General features: G+C 43.5%; 1 pseudogene; it reads left to right on the top strand.

Annotated features, from left to right (window-relative positions):
* LOC121925956 overlaps positions 1–16,741 on the top strand; it is a 189,255-nt pseudogene extending 172,514 nt beyond the window's left edge.
* The last annotated feature ends 4,676 nt before the right edge of the window (positions 16,742–21,417 follow it).

Genomic DNA, 21,417 nt, shown 5'->3' with positions numbered 1-21,417 from the left:
AGGTAATAAATGATGCACTAACTCAACTTGACTTGTGACTTGTACATTTTTAGTGACTGTCTTGCTGTCTTAACTTCATCCAGAAATAGAAAACATATTAGGCAATGGGCTTGAGGTCTACTCAGCAGCCTGTCCCTACTATTTGTCAGAGGAGCCTTTTAGAAGCATCCCTCTGCCTCTAGCCTATTGTCTAATGTGTTTGCTTTTCCTCACTAAGAATTTTTTTTAATCTAATGGCTGCACGACTTCTTGATTTCCCAGTTATTGAAATTCCACCACCCCCAACACAACCCACCACCACCTCCATTTTTTCTATTCATGTTGGCTCCCAGACTTGACTTGAAAGCATCTTGCAAAGACTTAAAACTCAACTTGAGAGACTAGAGACTTGAGACTTGACTTGAAACTTGGGATAAAAGATTTTAATACATCACTAGTAATTGTGTTGTATATTCTTAAAAAGAAACTGAACACATCTTATGAGTATGACCGTTCCTTCAGGTTACCATAGAGGAAGAGGTGGGAAGTAGGGCCTGCTCCTTTGGCTCTACTGAGAAGTCACTTCCATCAGCCTCCATCTTTCATGTTTCCATGGAAGCTGGTTTTTATCAGAATGATGCAACTGTAAGAGCCAATGATTGACGGTACTCTGTTTTCGCCTTTTAAATTTTGTTTCATGTCTTTTAGATTATATGGTTGAATGGAAAGATAAAAATGCTTTAAATAAAATAGAAAAGCAAACCTATAACCATGTAAATTCATTCAAAGATATATTCATGTTAGTCTGTAAAATTAGTATGTAGAGAACTCTTCTAGCACCTTTGAGACTAACTGAAAGAAAGAAGTTGGCAGCATGAGCTTTCATAGACTACAGTCTACTTCCTCAGATGCCTTTAGTGGAGTGGAAACAAGGGAAAGACATATATATGCCATTGATATGTGAGAATGTCAATTCAAGTTCAAAATATATGGAAATTAAGCAGCAAATCCAGTTTTAACTATGGTAGTTGGTGAATAAAGACATTGGGAACTAGCCATTGTATATGGAAATGAAGTGGAAAGACCGGTTTGGCTTTGGAAACTAGCTTGTAGGTGAGGAGAACAGATGAGTGTAGAACACCCCACTGAATGGGGTCAGGTAGTGTTGAATTATGTGTAGTGAGCCAGGAACCCATTATCCCTGTTCAATCCATGGCCAAGGGACTGTAGTTTATGGATGAACTTCAACTCTGCTGTTTCTCTTTCCACTCTATCTTTGTAGTTCTTTTGTTCAAGGACCACTGTTCTGATGTCTGAGAGGGAATGCCCAGGGAGATTGAAATGTTCTGCCACTGGTTTTTGTGTATTCCCATTCCTAATGTCTGATTGATGACCCTTTATCCTCTGATACAGGGACTGGCCTGTTTGCCCAATGTAAAGTGCTGATGGGTATTGATGACATAGTATGGTATAAAGCACATTGGACAATGAGCACGTGAATATCTCCTAATATTGTGGGTGATGCCATTAGGTCTTGTGATGACATTTCCTGGGTAAATGTGTGGGCAAAGTTGGCATCTTGGTTTGTGGCAAGGCTTAGTGCCTGTGTCCCCATCTGTGTTGTGTGTCTTCCTGTGAGTACTTGTTTGAGGTTTGGAGGCTGTCTGTAGGCAAGTAAATGTCTGCCACCAAGAGCCCTTGAAAAAGTGGCATTATTGTCCAGAATGGGTTGTAGTTCATTGACGATGTGCCTGAGTGGTCCCAGTTGGGAGCTGTATGTGACCGCTAATGGGGTTATGTCATTTTCTCTTCAATCTGTTCTGTAATATATCAATCCTGGGTAGAAGCCTTGACTTGTTTGTTTGTTTTTTTAATTAATGTGGTGGGTACTGTAGTTGTTGTCTTTGATGTCTTATTGCTAATAATCACGATGAGGGACCAATGCAGCATTCCAATATATCATTATGTATTTGTCATACACAGATTGTTCCTCAACACAGCTTTCACTATTAAAGAGCAGGGTTTCCCATTCTTTGATCCCTGCTTACATAGATCCATTGCTATTTCTATACTATGAAAAAGGATCTTGTAGCTACTGTTTGATAAAGGAGTTTTTTTCTCTCCACAAGAAGCAAGAGATGCAGAAGGAGATGCAAAATCATAAGGCATGGATCACAACATCCAATATCTCTAAATTAATTTCCCCAAACATTTGCAGTTTCATGTGAGGACAAGATCCTTTTGCATACTGATGTTCCAGACTAACATGGCTTTGGCACAGTACAGACCGCTGAAAAGCGGGTTCTTTTTACACTGCAAGGGCAACATAACAAGTGCGCCACTGGCACACTCATTACATAAGCGCTGTGTAGACCTGCGCAGACACTGCGTGGCGCTTGCATAACAATGGCGGCCACCGTGTATACAGGGTGTCACCATTATTACACCCTTGTCACATGCTAGGTTTGCAGGGCATGTGGGCGCTCCACCCCGAGGCAACCCTAGCATGTGATGAGGGCGTCACAGAGGGCCCATATGTACTGGGCTTTTGTCTCTGAATTCTGTTTCTACACTAGTATGCACTTTTCTGTAATCACAGAACCCAACACTTGGAAAGGTGACTTGAAAAAACATTTTCATTATCATCATGGCTTGAAGGCAACCCTACTAAACTAGAGTAGACCCACTGAATCTATGGGAACTTGTAAATCAAACATTGATTTCCATTGATTCAGTGGGTCTACTCTAGTGGAGACTGGCAATTTCATTTAGGCTTTGGACTAGAACTCCCAGAATCTCTTAGAATGGCTTGGTTTCAAGCTCTGCAGAGAACCTTCTTGAGGTGGAAATTCAGTTCTCAGATTGTAGCCATTGTCTCCAGCACACTGTCACACTTCTGTTTGACCTTGCAGCATTTCCAGGGACCGAAAGTCAACAGCAATGAAGTAGTTTAAATAATTAGTGTGTGACTAATTTTGTTGTCACACCATTTCTTTTAACCCAGGCTTCTACAGAGTAAACAACTTTAAAATATGTTGACCTTGAATATAACTGCAGGGTGAAATCACCCAGTGGCTTACTGAGCATCTTCTGAAATAATTTGACTGCATTCACAGGTCCCTTGAGAATACGATGGCTTCCAGTACCAGTTTTTGAAATGAGACAAAACATACAGCCTTAGCAACTCTCATTCTGAGAACTCTACGAGATAAGACAAAGCAAGACTACTGTTAGATAAAGGATGTTTTTTCTCCACAAGAAGCAAGAGATGAAGAAGCAGATGCAAGATTATAAAGCATGGATCACAGTGTCTCTAAATTCATTTTACCAAACATTTGCTGTTTCATGCAAGAACACTCTATTCATTTAAGCAGCACAAGAATCTACTGGTTGCATTCATTTAAAATATTTCTTTGTTCTTTCCACTTTCCTCAAATGGGTTCATAGCAGGTGCTTCTGCTGCCATCCTGAATCACAATGCCACACAGAGCTGATGTGTTGTGCAGATCAGTATGTGGACAAAGTACAGCCCTCCAGAATATTCCAACATTCCCCACCATTGGCTATGCTGGCTAAGGCTGATGGGATTTCATAGAATCATAGAATCATAGAATCATAGAGTTGGCAGCGAACCACTAGGCCATTCCATCCACCCCCTGCCATGCAGGAAATCCAAATCAAGCATCCCTGAAGATGGCCATCCAGCCTCTGTTAAAGACCTCCAAGGAAGGAGACTCTATCACCTTCCGAGGAGTGCATTCCCGTCGACAGCCCTTACTGTCAGGGAAGTTCCTCCTATGTTCAGGTGGAATCTCTTTTCCTGCAGTTTGCATCCATTGTTCCGGGTCCTGTTCTCTGGAGCAGCAGAAAACAAGCTTGCTCCCTCCTCAATATGACATCCTTTCAAATATTTAAACAGGGCTATAATCACCTCTTAACCTTCTTTTCTCCAGGGCACATCCCCCAGCTCCCTAAGTCGTTCCTCATAGGGCATGGTTTCCAGACCCTTCACCATTTTGTCGCCCTCCTTTGGACACGCTCCAGTTTCTCAATTCCTTTTGATTGTGGTGCCCAGAACTGGACACAATATTCTAGGTGGGGCCTGACCAGAGCAGATACAGTGGCACTATTACTTCTCTTGATCTAGACCAGGGGTCGGCAACCTCCGGCCCGCGGGGCCGAATCGGCCCCGTAGGCCTTTCTGCCGGCCCCCGCGCAGTCCTGCCGCCGATTGCCGCCCGTTTCTGCGCCGCTCTGGGCGCCATTTTGCTTTTCAAAATGGGGCGTGAAGTCTCGCGTGACCTTTCCCAGGACGGGAAAGGTCGCGCGGGAGACTTCGCCGCCATTTTGAAAAGCAAAATGGCGGAGAGGAAGAGGAGGGCCGCGCGACCACGCGGCCCTTCCCTGCCTCTCCGCCGGCTCCGCGCGGCCCTCTGCGGCTCCCCGCGGGGCTCGCGGGGCCATCCCCGCCTCCCGCGGGCTCCGCGGGCCATCCCCGCCTCCCCGCGGGGCTCCGCGGGCCATCCCCGCCTCCCGCGGGGCTCTGCGGGCCCTCCCGCCTCCCGCGGGCCCTCCCCGCCTCCCCGCGGGGCTCCGCGGGCCCTCCCCGCCTCCCGCGGTCTCCGCGCGGCCTTCCCCGCCTCCCCGCAGGGCTCCCGCGGCCCCACGCGGCCCTCCGCCCCGCCGGAGGAAGAGCAGGAGGAGGAAGAGCAGGAGGAGGACGAAGAGAGAGGAATAGAAGGTGGTGAGTGGCCAGGCCCGATGGGTTTTTTTGTTTTATTTTGCATTTTTTTAATTGCTAACAAGTGTCCCTGGCTGACAATGATAGTGTGGTGGTGGGTTGGTGATGATGATGATGTGATGTGATGTTGACAAAGATGATTAAGCCAGCTTGGAGGCATGGAGGCACTGTTTCTGAAGCCAAGAGAGTGGACCTTGCAAAGTGTTTTTTGTGCTTTTATGCTAACACGTTTCCCTTGCTTTGACAATGATAGTGTGCTGATGATGATGATGCAGCTTGAAGTATGCAACTACTGTTTCAGAAGCTGAGAGAGGTTCTTGCAAAGTGTGTTTTGTGTGCTTTTATGCTAACAAGTCTCCTTGCTTTGACAATGATAGTGGATGATGATGATGATGCAGCTTGAGAAGCATGCAACTACTGTTTCAGAAGCTGGAGAGTGTTGACCTTGCAAAGTGTGTTTTGTGCTGTTTTAATGCTAACAAGTCTCCCTTGCTTTGACAATGATAGTGTGATGATGATGTGTGATGCAGCTTGAGAAGCATGCAACTACTGTTTCAGAAGCTGAGAGAGTGTGACTTGCAAAAGTGTGTTTTTGTGCTTTATGCTAACAAGTCTCCCTTGCTTTGACAATGATTGTGTGGTTGATAATGTGATGATGATGTGATGATGACAATGTATGATATGATCAGGTTGAGAGGCATGCACGCACTGTTCTGAAGCCAGGAGTGTGACTTTCCAAAGTGCCTTTTCTGTGTGTTTTTGGTTTTTAATGGTGATATTGATATCAGAAGCCTCTGAGGCAAGGCCGTGTAAATTGCTGTGATTTTACACAACTCATGCGCAGTGACGAAAAACCAAAGTCCCTTAACCCAAGCCACATTTCTGAGAAGTACCCTTGGTCCAAGAACGGTGAAACCACCTTGACATGTTCAATATGCATAGCCATGTTAAAACCATGCTAAGTGTTAAACCCAAGGGGTTTGATTATGTGAATAAGCCTCTGAAATATGACGAGGCCATGTTAAGTAAGCCATGTGAAATGCTAAACTGTGCTGTTGTGTGTGTTTTGGAATGCAGATTGGGGGTGTTTGTCCAGAAAGGCACTGAGGAGGAGAGGGTGGCACACGCCTCCTCCTTTCAGGGCTTTGGTAGAGGCTCCGCCCGGAGAGTGGCTCCGCCCCGGAGGGTGGCTCTGCCCCGGAGGGTGGCTCGCCCTGGAGGGTGGAAGCTCGCCCCCCAGCATGCAGCCACGCCCTGAAGGGTGGAAGCTCCACCCCCGGCTTCGGCCCCCCGACTTGTCCGGGGGACACCAACCGGCCCCCGGCTCCAAAAGGTTGCCTACCCCTGATCTAGACACTATACTTCTATTGATGCAGCCTAAAATGCATTGGCCTTTTAGCTGCCGGGATCACACTGTTCACTCATGTTCAACTGTGTGTTACTTGGACTCCTAGATCCCTTTCACACGTAGTTTCATTCAGCCAGGTGTCACCCATCCTATATCTGTGCATTTTATTTTTCCGCCCTAAGTGCAATACCTTACATTTCTCCGTGTTTAATTTCATTTTGTTAGCTTTGGCCCGCTTTCTAGTCTATTCAGGTCATTTTGAATCTTGATCCTGTCCTCTGGGGTATTAGCTATTCCCCCTAATTTGGTGTCATCTGCAAATTTTATAGTATGCTCCCAATTCTGTCATCCAGGTCATTGTAAAGTGTTGAATAGCAGGGCCCAGGACAGACGCCCTGTGGGACCCCACTGGTCACTTCTCTCCAGGATGAAAAGGAGCCATTGTTGAGCACCCTTTGGGTTCGGCCGGTCAACCAATTACAGATCCATGTAACAGTTACTTTGTCTGCCCACATTTTACAAGCTTCTTTGCAAGAATGTCATGGGAAACCTTGTCAAAGGCCTTACTGAAATCAAGATATACTATATCCACAGCATTCCCTTCATCTACCAAGCTGTAATTTTATCAAAGAAAGAGATTAGGTTTGTCTGGCATGACTTGTTTCTCTGAAACCCATTTTGACTTTTTGTGATTATGGCATTGCCTTCTGATGTTCACAGACTCTCTGTTTAATGATCTGCTCCAGAATCTTTCCTAGTACTGATGTCAGACTAACTGGACGATAATTGTTGGGATCCTCTTTTTCCCCTTTTTGAAGATGGGACAACGTTTGCCCTCCGCCAGTCTGCTGGGATCTCTCCTGTTTTCCGGAGTTTTCAAAGATTATTGCCAATGGCTCCGATATTACATTTGCCAGTTCTTTTAATACCCTTGGATGGAGTTCATCTGGTCCGGAGACTTAAATTCATTTAGATTAATAAGGTGTTCCTCTACTATCTCTTTACTTATTCTGTACTGAAATGCCCCTATCTGTCCTCTGCTCCATTATCCTCAGGTTGAGCACCCTTTGCCTTTTCTGAGAAGACGAGGCAAAGAGGTGTTGGTAATTCTGCCTTTTCTCTGTCTTCTGTTAGCATTTTGCCATCTTCTCCACGCAGTGGCCCTATCTTTCCTTCTTCTTCCTTTGCTGCGACATATCCAAAAAAGCCCTTTTATTGTTCTTAACCTCTCTCGCAAGCCTGAGTTCTTCTGTGCTTGCTTTTCGCTTTACCCCTACACATGCCTGCTATTTCTTTGAATTCCTTTTTTGTGATTTCTCCCTTTTTCCATTTCTTTACATGTTCCGTTTCAAACTTAGCTCGGTTTGAAAGTTCCTTAGTCACTCCATCCTGGTTTCTTGAGGACACCTCCGTTTTTCTTTCTCACTGGAACTGTTTGAAATTGTGCCTTCAGTATCTCCCTTTGAGAAGTCCCATCCGTCCTGAACTCCTTTATCTTTTAGTATTTCTGACCATGGAATTGCCCCTCCATACTTCTCTAAGTTTACTGAAATCCGTCTTCCCAAAGTCTAGGATGCGTGTCTGCTATGCCTGGCTTCTCCTTTCCACTGTATTACAAACTCCAGGAGAACATGGTCACTTCACCTAATGATCCCACCACTTGCACCCCATTAACCAGTCATCCTTGTTGGTTAGGATCAGATCTAAAATAGCTGACCCCCTTGTTGCCTCTTCACCTTTTGGACCATGAATGTTCTTCCAGGCAAGTGAGGAATTGCTAGGCCTTGAGGATTTGCTGAGTTTGACTTCCAACAAATATCAGGTAGTTGAAGTCGCCCATCACTACTACACTCTCTTTTCTGACTGTGTGGCATCTGTTAAAAGAATCTATCCAATTCCTCAGTCTGAGTTGGGGGTCTGTAGTAGACTCCATCCGTAACATCCTTGTTGTTCCCTCCCTTTAATTTTTACCAGATGCTCTCACCTGGCTTCCATGATTGATGTCCTGGATCTCTTCACTATTGTAAATATCTCTGACATATAGTGCTATTCCTCCTCCTTTCCTGTTTGGCCTATTTCTCTTTAAAAGGTTATACCCATCTATTTCCACCTTCCAATCATATATCATATTTGCTTTGTTGTACTAGGAGTTCGAGTTCATCTTGCTTATTCCCATGCTTGTGCATTAGTGTAGAGACATCGCAGACCATAGTTCCCTTTTACTTGCTGCCGTGCAAGTTTTTTGCCTCCCACTGTTGGGTTCTTGCACTTTTTTCTTGTTTCCTCTATGTCAGTTTGACTATTTTCGCCATCCCTTTTGCCTTCCTTAATATTGTCTCCCTTCCCCTGGAACTCAGTTTAAAGCTCTCCTGATCAAGTTCTTGAGACTGTTGGCAAAATACATTTCTTCCAACTGGCGTGAGATGCAACCCGTCTGTTGCAAAGTCCCTCCTCATGGAACCGCAGCCCATGATCGAAGAATCCAATCCTTCTCGGCGCACCATCTGCGAAGCCAGTTGTTCACATCCGCGATTTTCCTCTCCCTTCCTGGACCTGCCCTTCAACTGGCAGAAGAGACGAGGTGCACCTGTCATCCATTCCCTTCAGCTTCCTACCAAGCGCCTCGTAATCCCTTTTGATGTTCGATGCTGTGTCTTGCAGTATCATTAGTTCCCACGTGGACCAAAAGGAAGGGGTATTGGTCAGAAGGCTTGACCAGTCTTGTCAGCCTCTCTGTCACCTCCGGATCTTTGCATTGGAAGACAACACACCCTCTCGAGACATCTTGTCAGGCCTACAAATCACTGCTTCTGTACCCCTCAGCAAGGAATCCCCCACTACGACCACACGCCTCCTCCGAGGCTTAGCAGCGACTGTTCCTCGGGTGGGACTCTCAGGCTCCCCTGCTCTGTTCCTGAAGTCTGTCCATGCTGCTCTTCTTCATCCTCCTTGTAAGGAAAGAGCTTCAAATCGATTCTCTAGCTGCAAACTCCCCGAACAATTCCTTCTTGGCTACTTTCTTTTGTGACATTCCTCCAGCTGTCTGTCTCCTCTGTTTGGCAAGTGACCTCTTCCACCCTAGCATCTTCCTCTGCGTGTACTCATCCAGTGGTTAGTTCTATTGTGTCCAGAAATCCTCTTGTTCCCTAATTGCTGAAGTGTAGCTACTCTGGCCTCCAGCTGCTGCACTTTCTCCTCCAAGAGTGCTAACAACTTGCACTTGGTGCATGTGAAGTTGTCCACTTCTGTAGGCAAAGAGACAATCCCACAGAGTTGCAGGTGACTGCAGCAGATCCCCGTTGTCCATACTGACAAAATGAATAATGGTCAATCTACTGGGAATACTTCTTTAAAGGTTGTTTACTGGCTGTTATTGTTACACTTAAAGGAAGGTTCTGTTTCAATATCTGTTCTAACCTGATGCCACTGGCAGAGTTGTGAGTTAAAGAACTACTAAAATTCTTAGTTAGCTCCTCTCCTTCTCTCCTCTCTGGCCGGACTGCTCTGAAGGCTCTGGAAGTTGGTATATAAAGGTAGTCTGCTAGCTCCGCCCCTTGTGACTCACAGATGTGACTCACAGAAGCTCCTCCCCTCAGCAATGAGCACCGGTCTCAAGCACACGGTCTCAAAAAGGCTGCCAAGCAGCTCCTCTCCTTCTCTCTCTCTGGCCGGACTGCTCTGGAATGCTCTGGAAGTTGGTATATAAAGGTTAGTTGCTAGCTCTTGTGACTCACAGATGTGACTCACAGAAGCTCCTCCCCTTCAGCAATGAGCACACGGTCTCAAGCACACGGTCTCAAAATGGCTGCCATTTTGCCATTTGCAGTGCTAGAGCATCTGGAGGGCCCCATTTTGCTCACTTCTTATGTAGGCTACATCTGTGCAGCAAAATTAATGCAGTTTGACAACACTACACTTTAATTGCCATGTCTTAATGTAATGTAATCTTGGGGTTTGTAGTTGTGGCACTGGAGCTCTCTGACATAGAAGGCTAAATATCTCACAAAACTACTAAACATCTTACTAAACATCTCCCAGAATTCCATAGCACTGAACCATGGCAGTTAAAGTGATGTCAGACTGCATTATTTCTGCAGTGCCAATGCAACCGTAGATGAATGCCATCCTACCAATCACAATTCACATTCTACCAGTCCACCAAATAGTTGCTAACCCTTCTCTCACAATGTGATCACACATGGGTACATGTATTTGTATGACAGCGAGAATAAGGTGGTGATGAAGGAAATGCAGATTCTGATGATAACCAGCAGCCCAACTTCCACCCACAAATAACTTTGGCCATATTCACTTACTGGCACATTTCCTTTACCACTTATCTGCTACTGCAGGCAGGCATCATGAACAAAAAGGCTTCCTGTACATATAGATGGCATAAGCCTCATAGAAATCAACAAGTATTTGAGTAGGCATGAACAGGAAGGAACTGTAAACTGACCACCTTTCTAACAGAGCATACTGTATTTCCATCCCATTTCAAGCCACAGCTGAGTAATTGCATTCTGCTTCTGATTAAATCATCATTAGAAAGCCATGTGAAGTGTTAGTGATGAGCTTCCACTTTTGCATGCCCATTTATCTTTAGATAAATCCTGCTGCTTCCCCCCACCACCTTGCCCCCCCCACCCACTCATTAATTGTGTGGCCTGAGTTATAAAGTGAGACGATATTTAACACTTCACAAGCTTACGAATGTAATGCAGATGTTGCTCTCATACTTTCCTTGGATGAGATCTTTGAACTGAAAAAGTGTCTTAACACAAATCAAGAAATGACATAGGTCAGATTCACACTACCAAAAAAAATCCATCTTCACCTCATTTCTGCTGTCACAGGAATACACTACGTATGGCTGTTTTTACAGTGAAGGCAATTCTTTTAGGCTTTAATACAATTTAGAAAAACTCACTTTTTACTCTGCAGTTCCCTGTAAATACTGTTTTTCTTTGTTTTTTGAAAAGTGTATCCTGATGGATCGGTGGGGCATTGGGGGATGGAGTATAGGTTGAGATGGGACACAATGATGGGCAGCAGCCAGCAAGGATGATGTTGTCATTTTATTTTTAATGTTTATGCAATGGCTCAAGTGATTAAAGTGCTGACTCTGTTGATAGCAAGATCGGCAGGTTGGCAGTTCGAGGCCTAGGTGCCGCATGTTGGGGTGAGCTGCCATCACTAGTCCCAGCTTCTGCCAACCTAGCATTTTGAAAGCATGCAAATGCAAGTAGATAAATAGATACCACTCTGGTGAGAAGGTAAACAGCGTTCTGTGCAATTATACTGGCCACATGATCACAGACTAGTCTCTGACAACGCTGGCTTTGCGGCTTAGTAACGCAGATGAGTCCCCTATGGTTGGACATGACTTGACAACCTTTTCAACAGGGAATACCTTTACCTTTTAGTTTACAGTTGTTTTTATGAGTTCTGTTCTATGATTTCTGCCCCCCCCCCCCGCCCCCGACTGCGATTCCTACTCATGAAGTATGTCTCCTTCATCAATGGTGGAAGGGGGAGGGATGAAGGGAAGGAAAGAGGTTGGTTCAAGGAACTGCAGCATTGGAGCCCTCTTGTTTTCCCACTAAACAGGGAAAATAACATAGCCAGTGCAACTGCAGGGTCACCCTGTCCTTTGCCAGAGTCAATAATGTCATGTTCTTTGTTCAAATCTGGAAAGTGGAAGTTATTCAGCCAAACTGCCATTGAGCAACCTTCTTCTCCCCTTGTTTTCCCATGGCATTGGCTGCGAAGATGCCTACCCTAGCAGAGATTCAACTGTGGCAAGGGTAAGTGTGGAAGCTCTTTGACCGAGGTGCTGCTGAGCCATAGGAGCAGCTGCGAGCTGCCCCTTTCTGCTTTCTCCCACTGCCACCACCACCCCACCCTCCCACTCCAGCTCTCTCCTTGTCCCTCTCCCATCCTGCTTTTTCTGGCCTCCCTCTGTCCCTTGTGTGTTTATTTAAGGTTCACTTGCTTATTCATTACTGGGTCACCAAAGAAGGAAGCCATCGATCTTAACTCAATTAACTCATGCTTTGCATGGTTGGTTTATGGAAGATAAAGCACTAATGTCAAGAGCAACATTATTAATCAATTAAGGATTCAGAATAGAAAACGAAGCAAGGGAAGAAACATTTTATTTTTTCTTCCTCCTTGGAATTGCCAGTGTCAGGAGACATTTAAAGTTCCTTCACTTAGTCACTGGGGTGCAAAATGGGGAATAGGATAAGATGGTGTAGCCATCCAATGAGAGTGCAAGGTGAGTGGTTAGATTGGTAGGAAAACAGGAAAGGCTATTGGTTGATTGGTGTGATGCATGCTGAGAAGGAAAAATAAAGTGGAGCCACTGTGTAAGTGTGACCAAAACCCAATACAGCAATGCAGCAATTGTCAAACTAATGGAACATTCCCTTTTGTCCCAAAGTGAGTTCAGGAAGGGGTGGTAATAAGTAGGTCTATTAATGTGCAGATTTTAACACTTCAGTGTGACACAAAATGGAGTCAAACCGATTTAGAATAGTGCACTCTGAAGCTGCTTTATTTTGTCAGTGTAGATCAAGGCACTAAGAAACTTACCAAGCAAGGACAAGAATGATGTGCAATGTGGCTGGGTTCTTTTCATCATTCTGTTCTTGATGTGCTCTCACTACAGCCTTTTCATCCATCATTAATACACAGCATCCCCGTTTTGGTCAAAGCACCACATTTTATCCTTAATATGTTATTCTCCTTGTCAATCAAAGGTTCACTGTTGAAATACATATATAAATGAGTCATGTACTGTGCTGAGCAACTTGATTCAATCCATGTATTTCATAAATTATTTTAGTACCTTCATTTCTATTAATTAGACTAGAGCCTTTGGGGATGGGAGAAAACTCTAGCTTTCTATGTGTATTGCCTTTCCTCTTGCATATCACTTTGCTGAGTGATCACATATATTATTGCTATACAAAAGCACTGTAATTTTTAATCTTGCCTTCCTTTTTGGTTCCCATGTGCCTTTCCTATCTATGCACTGTTTCCTGTCTAGCTTAGGCTTTGACACTTTAACATTTCATAATGCAAGAGGCCACTATGCATGTTCTATGTGTTCTTTAAACTAATCCATGAGGTGACTGTCATCATGATGGAAGCTGTTTCTGTTCAGCCAGAGTTTAGAAAAGAGAAGAAAACATGCACTACAGCTCCCAGAATGCTGCAGCCAGAATAAACATTGCTCCTGTAGACAGCCCCTCCTTATGTTGGCTGTGGGATTCTGGGAGCATCAAAAATGGGTAACATATCTATGTTCTAGCTTTATCATGTGGAGCATGGATTTTTCATCCTCTTCATCCTCAAATAAGGATGGATGGAGATGTGTGGGAAATTGCCTCATCTGTGAGGCAAACCACTTCACTAAATTATCATATGGATTGCTAAAGTACCATGAGAGTTGTCCAGGCAACAAATTTAAGCTAGCATACGAGACCAGGAGCTGGTCAGACTGTGATGCTGCCCAAGAAAGGAGTTTTAGCTGCCCTTGTTGCCACTGACATTTATAATTTATCAATGAACTCCAGATACAGAGTATCCTTTGACTCATGGCTTCTCTTCTTAAGCAAGCTTAGACATGAAAGGCCTTGTGCTGTCAAACATGTGTTGTGACATCTGGTTGAGTTGTTGATTCAGTGTGCATCTACACTGTAGAAATAATGGAATTTGATACCACTTTAACTGCCAAGGAGCCAGCCTACAGAATCCTGGGATTTGTAGCTTTGTGGGCATTTTTTGACAGAGAAGGCTAAGGACCTTCTAAAATTACAAATTCTAGGGTGCCACAGAATGGCACTACAGCACTGAAAGAGGTGTCAAACTGCATTATTTCTACAGTGCAGATGCTTCCTCAGACCTATCGCTTTTTAATTACTGGGTTTGTGGGAACTGGTTATGGAGAGCTTTTGAGAAATATGACTGATCAAGGTTTATACAGTAGGTTTGTCAGATCTTCACTTTCTGGCTATTTGGAGTCTTCCAAAATGATGCTTTCATGGTAGTTGTTGCACTCCAAAGCATGGTCCTTGTCCCATTTGTGGCATATATACTAAAACTAGCAGTGCAGTCCCCTTCTTCTGAAGTAGACTTATTTAGTATATACTAGTCCTAAAAAGCCAATGTGACCTTCAGCCAACGAGTGAAATTCCAAAGCTTTTTGAGCAGGGAAAGAATGAACCTCACAGGCCTCTTCCTGGATCTCTATTTATACTATACTGGGATACTCACTTACCACATACATGGGGCCTTGGTATCCATGGGGGATCTGTTCCAGACTCCCTCCCTCCACAGATATCAAACTCCGCAGATGCTCAAGCCCACATTGGCCTGAATGTCGGCGCATGCACATGGCTGCCTCACCATTAGGGACAATGGGACGTCAGGTGGTGCTAAAACAATTCAGACATCATAGCCAAACTATTAAGTGATCCCAATGTGACATTTTTAAAGAATGGTCTCCCAAGCAGAGAGATGTAGTTTGCCGAGTGAAATCAAGGTCTGCTCCTCCTCCCAGTATCCCTGTAGCCAGAGCTGGGGGTCCTGGCAGGCATTAGTTCAGAGCCCCCCCTCCTCCCCACCTCTCCTCAGAGAGAAAGTACAACAAAACAGCAAGGCAAAGAGTGGCAGGAAGGCATCCTTGGTGCACTCCAGCTAAACAACAGCCCTGCTGCATTGGTCAGTGTTGGAAATGGAAGGGGGACTTTGAGGAGTAGGGAGCCCTTGAGGGGAGATGGGGGAAGGCTCTTCAGTGCCCTTCCAAGGCTGCTGCTGTGTGCAGGGTGACCAGGGGCATCCTCTAACACTGCCAAGGAGGATGAAGCACCACAGATTGGTGACCAAATAAAAGCTCAAACCCTTCACAGAAATGAAAACTCAATGCTTCTTAGTTCTGTTCCAAATGGAGGACACTTGGAAATCCCTCCTGGCCAGAAGACTGGAATTAGGGCATGTCTGCGAAAAGGAGATTTGGTCATGCTGCTCCTCTGAGGAGCCCCAAAAGGCAGTGAGGAAGATAATAATGAGGTACCACTAGGGACAATAGGCACTGTTGCTAATTGCAGCGTGGCCACATGTATGTGCTGCCATTGGGGAAATGCGGGCTTATCATCAGTGGATGCTCAAATCCACAACTGGCAAGTCTGTGGCTACTGAGGTCCTACTGTATATGCATGTTCTTGAGAGCCAGCATAGTATAGTAGTTTCAGCATTGAACTAGACTCTGGAGACCGGGGTTCAAATCCTGGCTCAGCCATGCAAACCCACTGGGTGATCTTGAGCAAGCCACACTCTTTCAGAGGGTGGCAATGGCAGACCTCCTCTGAACAAGTCTTGCCAAGAAAACCCCATGATAGGTTAACATTTTAATTTTGTAATTTTTTATCCTGTTTTTAACTTGTTTTATTGCATTGTTTGTGCTTTTATATATGAATGCTGTTGTAAAATTTGTACACTGTTGTACTTGCTGTAACTCGCTTTGATCTGCAAAGGAAAAGCGGGTTACAAATAAACAGTTTATTATTATTATTATTACCTTAGGGTTGCTCTAAGTTGGAACCAGCTTGAAGGCACACAGCAACAACAAACAACATGCATGTTCTCAGCACAGAATGGCTTTTGGACACACACCAAGATCTGAGGAAAAGAAAGGAAGGAATTACAAATTGTTCTAAACAGTGTTTATGTAAGGTGCTCAGTAAATATACTGAGTTAAAAGTGCTGCTGTATCTGCTAATTTGTTTTATCAGAGGCTAGACAAGTTGCTTTTTGGCCTACCACTTCTAGACTACTCCAGCCACCAGGGGCCATGCTGAGTGGAGGATTCTAGAAATTGTAGAGCAACAAAAAGTAAATTTCCAAGCTTTGATTCCCCCCCCCCCCACACACACACACACCAGTTTCTGCTTACTCTTGGCTGTGTCAGCTCACTAACTCAGTTGGGACACTATTACATATTGTGGTGTGACTTAACTTGGATGTCACAGAGGACCACATTCCTCAGTGTAATGGAGATATAATAAGACTGCCACATCCCAGGTTTAAATATATAATATATATATCTCTGTGTTAGTTTTACAGGTGCTTTTGTGCGCTTCTCCAGTGTGGCAAGAAATCAGTCACTTCCAGCAACAAATGTTCTTCAAGGTCAACTCGAGTGTGTCGCAGCATCCGGAGACAGGACAACAACTTCACATTTGTCGCTGCTTCAGCAGGACAGCCTTCCTCAGAGCACCAGAATGAAACTGTTAGCCTCCAGAATCCAAAGCCCGCCATAGACAACAGCCCCAAGGCAAAACAAAAAGTTTTGCTGGTTGCCCGGTATAGTGTTTGAGCTGAACAAAAAATCTCCTTGCCCTTGAACTGAGAAGGCAGATTTGAACAAGAGTGGAATGTTGCATTTTGTGAGTTCCTAACTCTACAATGAATAAAGTAATGCAAACAGATTTAACAATCTAGGGCACAGATAACATGCTGTTTAAAGTAGTATGGCCCTGAAAAAAGCTAAGACAAGATCTTCACTAAGGGTTGCTTGTGTGTTCTGGGGGTCTTTCCAAATGTACCATCAAAACCTTTGAGGGAGTTTAGCAGTATTTGAAAAAGAACATGGGTGGCCAGCTTCCAGAACGAATATAACAGACAGGACTTGATAAGCTACTTCATGCCTGTTTCTCTAATGCAATGTGATGCTGCCTGCTTGGCTAAGTAAAGAACAAATAACTCAAGGCATACAGGTCTGTAAGGACTCTGAAGTATATCTGGAGTGCTATTATTTTTGGATTTGTGGCAGTGGTAATCTTACCAAAATGGGTGACCAATGCTGAAGCAGATAAACTTGATATCTTATGTCACTCTATCTACAAAACTAGAAATTTCAAATTGATCAATCAAGGGTCCTATTAGATAGGGGAAGAAAGTAATTTATTTTTGACTTGTTCTAACCTAGTCAGCAGTTAATTTCAAGCATGAACTATCAGCAGTAATCCAGAATATACAATAATTTTCCTATTTCTATAGATGATTTTAATTACATTTTGACTTGAAACCTACACTAGAATTTTGACACGACGTAATACTGAATATTTTATAATGAATTCCTATCTAAGCTCAACACACTGGATTTTTAAAGAAGGTTTCTGTCAGAGTATGCTAGTATAACATAACACAAACTCTACTGATAAGAAAGTAGGTTAAGGAATTTGAGCAATTATAATTTAAAAGGGGGAAATTATAGATAGAGGGTTTAAAGAAATGTTAAATAAAGATTTAGTCGAAATATTTATTTTGCCCTAGCCATAAATAAATAAATAAATGGTACATTTAAGAAACTCTATTTGCTCTTCTTCAGTTGTAAATACATACTCATTCACATGTATAGAGAACCAGTGTTCAGGTTTGAGCACTGGACTATGAATCTGGATATCAGGGATCAATTGACCACTCAGCCATGAAAACCCAGTGGGTCACCTTGGGTGAATCACACACTCTCCACCATAGAAAACCCCAATGATAGGTTCACCTTAGGGATGCCGTAAGTTGGAAACAATGTGAAGGCACACAACAACAACAACAACAATTGTTACAGCAATACCAAAATTTAGACATGTGGGATTTGAAAATTCTTGCATTTATTGATATCAAATAGCTTCAAACCAGGTTATGGGCAGTATATTGTTATTCAGTTGAAATGCAGGCAGAATGGCACTGGATTGACCAATGCTTGCCATCTTCATCTATATTGGCTTGTTCAAAAGGAAAAAATGAACATGGCTAGGTATTTCCAGCATTCATATTGCTTAATATGGAAATCTGAACTAAGCATATATATGCAGTGACAATCTACTTCTACAGTACTTATGCATAATTCCATTATGAGAATAACTTAAGGAAGTATTAATATACTGCCTAATTCATTCTTCCCTTTCACTATTTGAGCCCAGTCACAAACTGGGAGTACTTGCATGGGGGAGGGGATTCACTTTGAGAAGGAGAGAACTATTTTTCAGAGTGTTTAGGCAATCATATTTCCTCATATCAATGCGAGATATCTTGATCCTGCAAAATTTTCTTTTTTATTTGTTTATTAGTTAGATTTATGCCACATCTATCAGTGTAGATAGCTCCTCTCTGCCTCACTTTATCCTCACGACTACCTGCTGGAGTAGGCCAGACTGAGAGAAGATAGCTGGCCTTCCATCAGCCAGTGAGTTTAATGATTCTATGAACACTTGAATCTGTATCTCCTCACTCCAACATTATAACCACTCTTCCACATTGATTCTCACCGCTACTTGTGGTATTTGCTGGAGCCTGTCAGAAATTGTGCTAAAATAATTCCACTCCAGTTGGTCAGTAAATGTAAATGTGGAAGATAGACAGCGATACATACTTTGGCCATACTCTCTGGGAATTTCTTTTGTTTACAGGAAAGTCCTGCAGCAACATGATAACCTTATTTCACCAGATGTGGCTCTGGTGCTTTGCATAACTGGGAACACTGCATAACTGGAAGCTCTGCCTTCCCTCCATGATTACCTTTTCCAAAAGTGTGAAGAAACTTCAGATCAAACATTATTCTAAATAGATGCTGCTGATGTAAGGCCTCCTTTAGGAAATAGAATGAGAAAGAAGACACTAAGGAGATTATCGCATCATGCAAAAATAAAATGACTTACCTCTGCTGGGATATAGTCATTTATGGGATGCAATCGGGAATTGTTGCATGAAAAATGCCGCCGATGTGGCATCAGTGGCATTTTTCATGCAGTAATTCCCAATTGCATCCCATAAGCAACTATATCCCGGCAAGGGTAAGTTGCTTTATTTTTGCATGCAATTATCTCCTAAGATTTGCAGGTTGAGCAGAGTGGAAATGTCCCATCTTTCCTAACATACTTTGAACTTCTTCCACACCAGTAAAAGAAGCCAACAAGATGTAGCACACTAGGAAGGAATGAGCATAAGTTACACTGGCATAACAACAAGAGTGATGCCATGAAGTCATGGGGCAGACCTGACCACCATAAAATTACAGAGCTGGAATCACCTGGAAACTAGTCCTCTAGAACAAGACTTTTGCCAATGTAGAAAATCCACTGCTACAGCCAATTTGATAGATGGCCATCTAGTGTCTGTTCTGACACCTGTAACAAAAGAATGCCCATCATGTTTTAAGGCAGTCTGTTCCACTGACAAATAACTAGTGTATCAACATTTGCCTCAGAATGCCACATGTCATTCCCTTACTATGGCTGTTTTTGGCTGGCTTGTTCTGTTGTTGTTGTTGTTGTTGTTGTTATTATTATTATTTGCAATCACATGTCTTTGTAGAATCTGTTGTAGCATTTTGGGTCCTCTCAGTTTAAAATTAGTTATATAAAAATGAAAGGGGAGTACTTTGTTTGACAGTTATAGTAGTTCAATACTACTTTTGCTGTCATGTCTCCATCCTACAGAATACTGGTGTTTGTAGCTTGGTGAGGTACTTAGAATTCTTTGCTAGACAGGTCTAATACATTCTCCTGAACTACAGCACTAGAGCTCTCTGGCAGGAAATTCTAAGCACAGATGAAGTATACATCACAGGGTACCACAGGATGCAGTAAAGTGGTACTGAAGTGCTATAATTGTGGAGTACATATCCAGTCTATGAACTCTGCCTTCAGGATGTATCTACATTGTAGAAGTAATGCAGTTTGATGCTACTTTAACTGTCGTGGTTTCATCTTACAGAATCCTGGGATTTATAATAATAAATAATAAATAAAACTTTTATTTGTATACCGCTTTTCCTTCTGATCAAAGCGGTTATAGTTTTGAGAGGCACCAGCATTCTTTGGCAGAGAAGGCTAAAGATTTTATAAAGCTAGAAATCCCAGGATTCCATCGGTTGGAGATATAACATCTAAGGTGGTGTCAAACTGCATAAGTGAGAGGGAGGGAGGAAGGGAGAGAAAGAAAGTGGTTTGAGACAGTGGCATGCATTTTTTGCCATTTTGTGGCCTTGCCTAGTCGCTTCCATTCTTACAATTATGCTATTATTGTTGTTGTTATCCTTTGGTTTCTCTTTGCAAAATCCCCCCACATGGACTTGCCTTTGCTCTTTCTGGGTTTTGAGACAGTGTGCATGCATTTTTCCTGTGTTATGGCATTGCCTAGTAGCTTCTTGCAAATATTATTATTATTATGCGGCTCTGCCCCCGGAGGGTGGAAACTCCGCCCCTGACATGTAGCTCCGCCCCCAGATAGTGGAAGCTCTGCCCTGGCATGCGGCTCTGCCCCAGAGGGTGGAAGCTCCACCCCCCATGTGCAGCTCCGCCCCCAGAGGGTGGAAGCTCCACCCCCCTGGCTTCGGCCCCCCAGTTGTCTGAGGGACAGCAACCCGGCCCCCAGCTCAAAAAGGTTGCCTACCCCTGGTGTATATGCACCCTCAGTCTGAGAAGAGAGAATGAAGCTTGTGGCCTAGGGTTATTTTGTCTTTGTTTACAAGTGAAGAATTAAGACTTAAATACCTTCTTCACCCAAACTATGAATATGTGATGCACAATATGCCAGTCTCAGACATGGTTTGCTGATTTCAGCTTCTTAGCTGAAAGAAAGAAAAGAACAGCTATATGAACTCTCAGGGAAGGCAACTCTTTTCTACCACCAACTCATAGAGAGAGAAGGAGCTTCAGAAGAAAATACAACGTTCTCTCAGTACCTTGGTGCAAAGGCCATGGAGTACTTCCTCAGCAAAAAACCTGGTTTAGACCTGAAAAAGATGAAACAGTAGTTTCCCATGTATAACAAAGTTTTTACATCAGAGAAAAAAGGAGAAAGAAATGGAGCCAGTTATTTTGATGCACATCAGACACATCTGATGAATCTATTACTGCAGGAACAGTGACTTCACTTTCTGTTTTATGGCCAAGCCTCTTACAGCTGCTTTGCAATATACAGGAGCTCTTTCAGTGCCATGGAATCCCATTGCGGAGTAGTTTTACGGCAACCACAGTAAACAGATGAACTGGTCACTTCCCATGCACATTATGGGTAAAGAAATGCAACAACATCTTAGAATAGGATCGGAGGAATGTAGGGACCTCCAGATGCTGTTGGACCATCATCCTTTCCATTAACGATTCTGACAAAAATGAATGAGAGCAACAAATCCAGTAATGTCAGGAAGGCCACATGCTGGGAGCTCAACGTGGGATGCTTCACATTGTCATGTTTTATACTAGTATCTCAATAATAACCATAATTTTAGTCTCACATGTATGTCAAGCAGAAGTAATCATACTGTCCTTCACCAGTA

The sequence above is a fragment of the Sceloporus undulatus genome, chromosome 3, assembly GCF_019175285.1.
Source record: "Sceloporus undulatus isolate JIND9_A2432 ecotype Alabama chromosome 3, SceUnd_v1.1, whole genome shotgun sequence".
Taxonomy (NCBI): domain Eukaryota; kingdom Metazoa; phylum Chordata; class Lepidosauria; order Squamata; family Phrynosomatidae; genus Sceloporus; species Sceloporus undulatus.
This window is presented reverse-complemented; position numbering and strand designations above follow the sequence as displayed.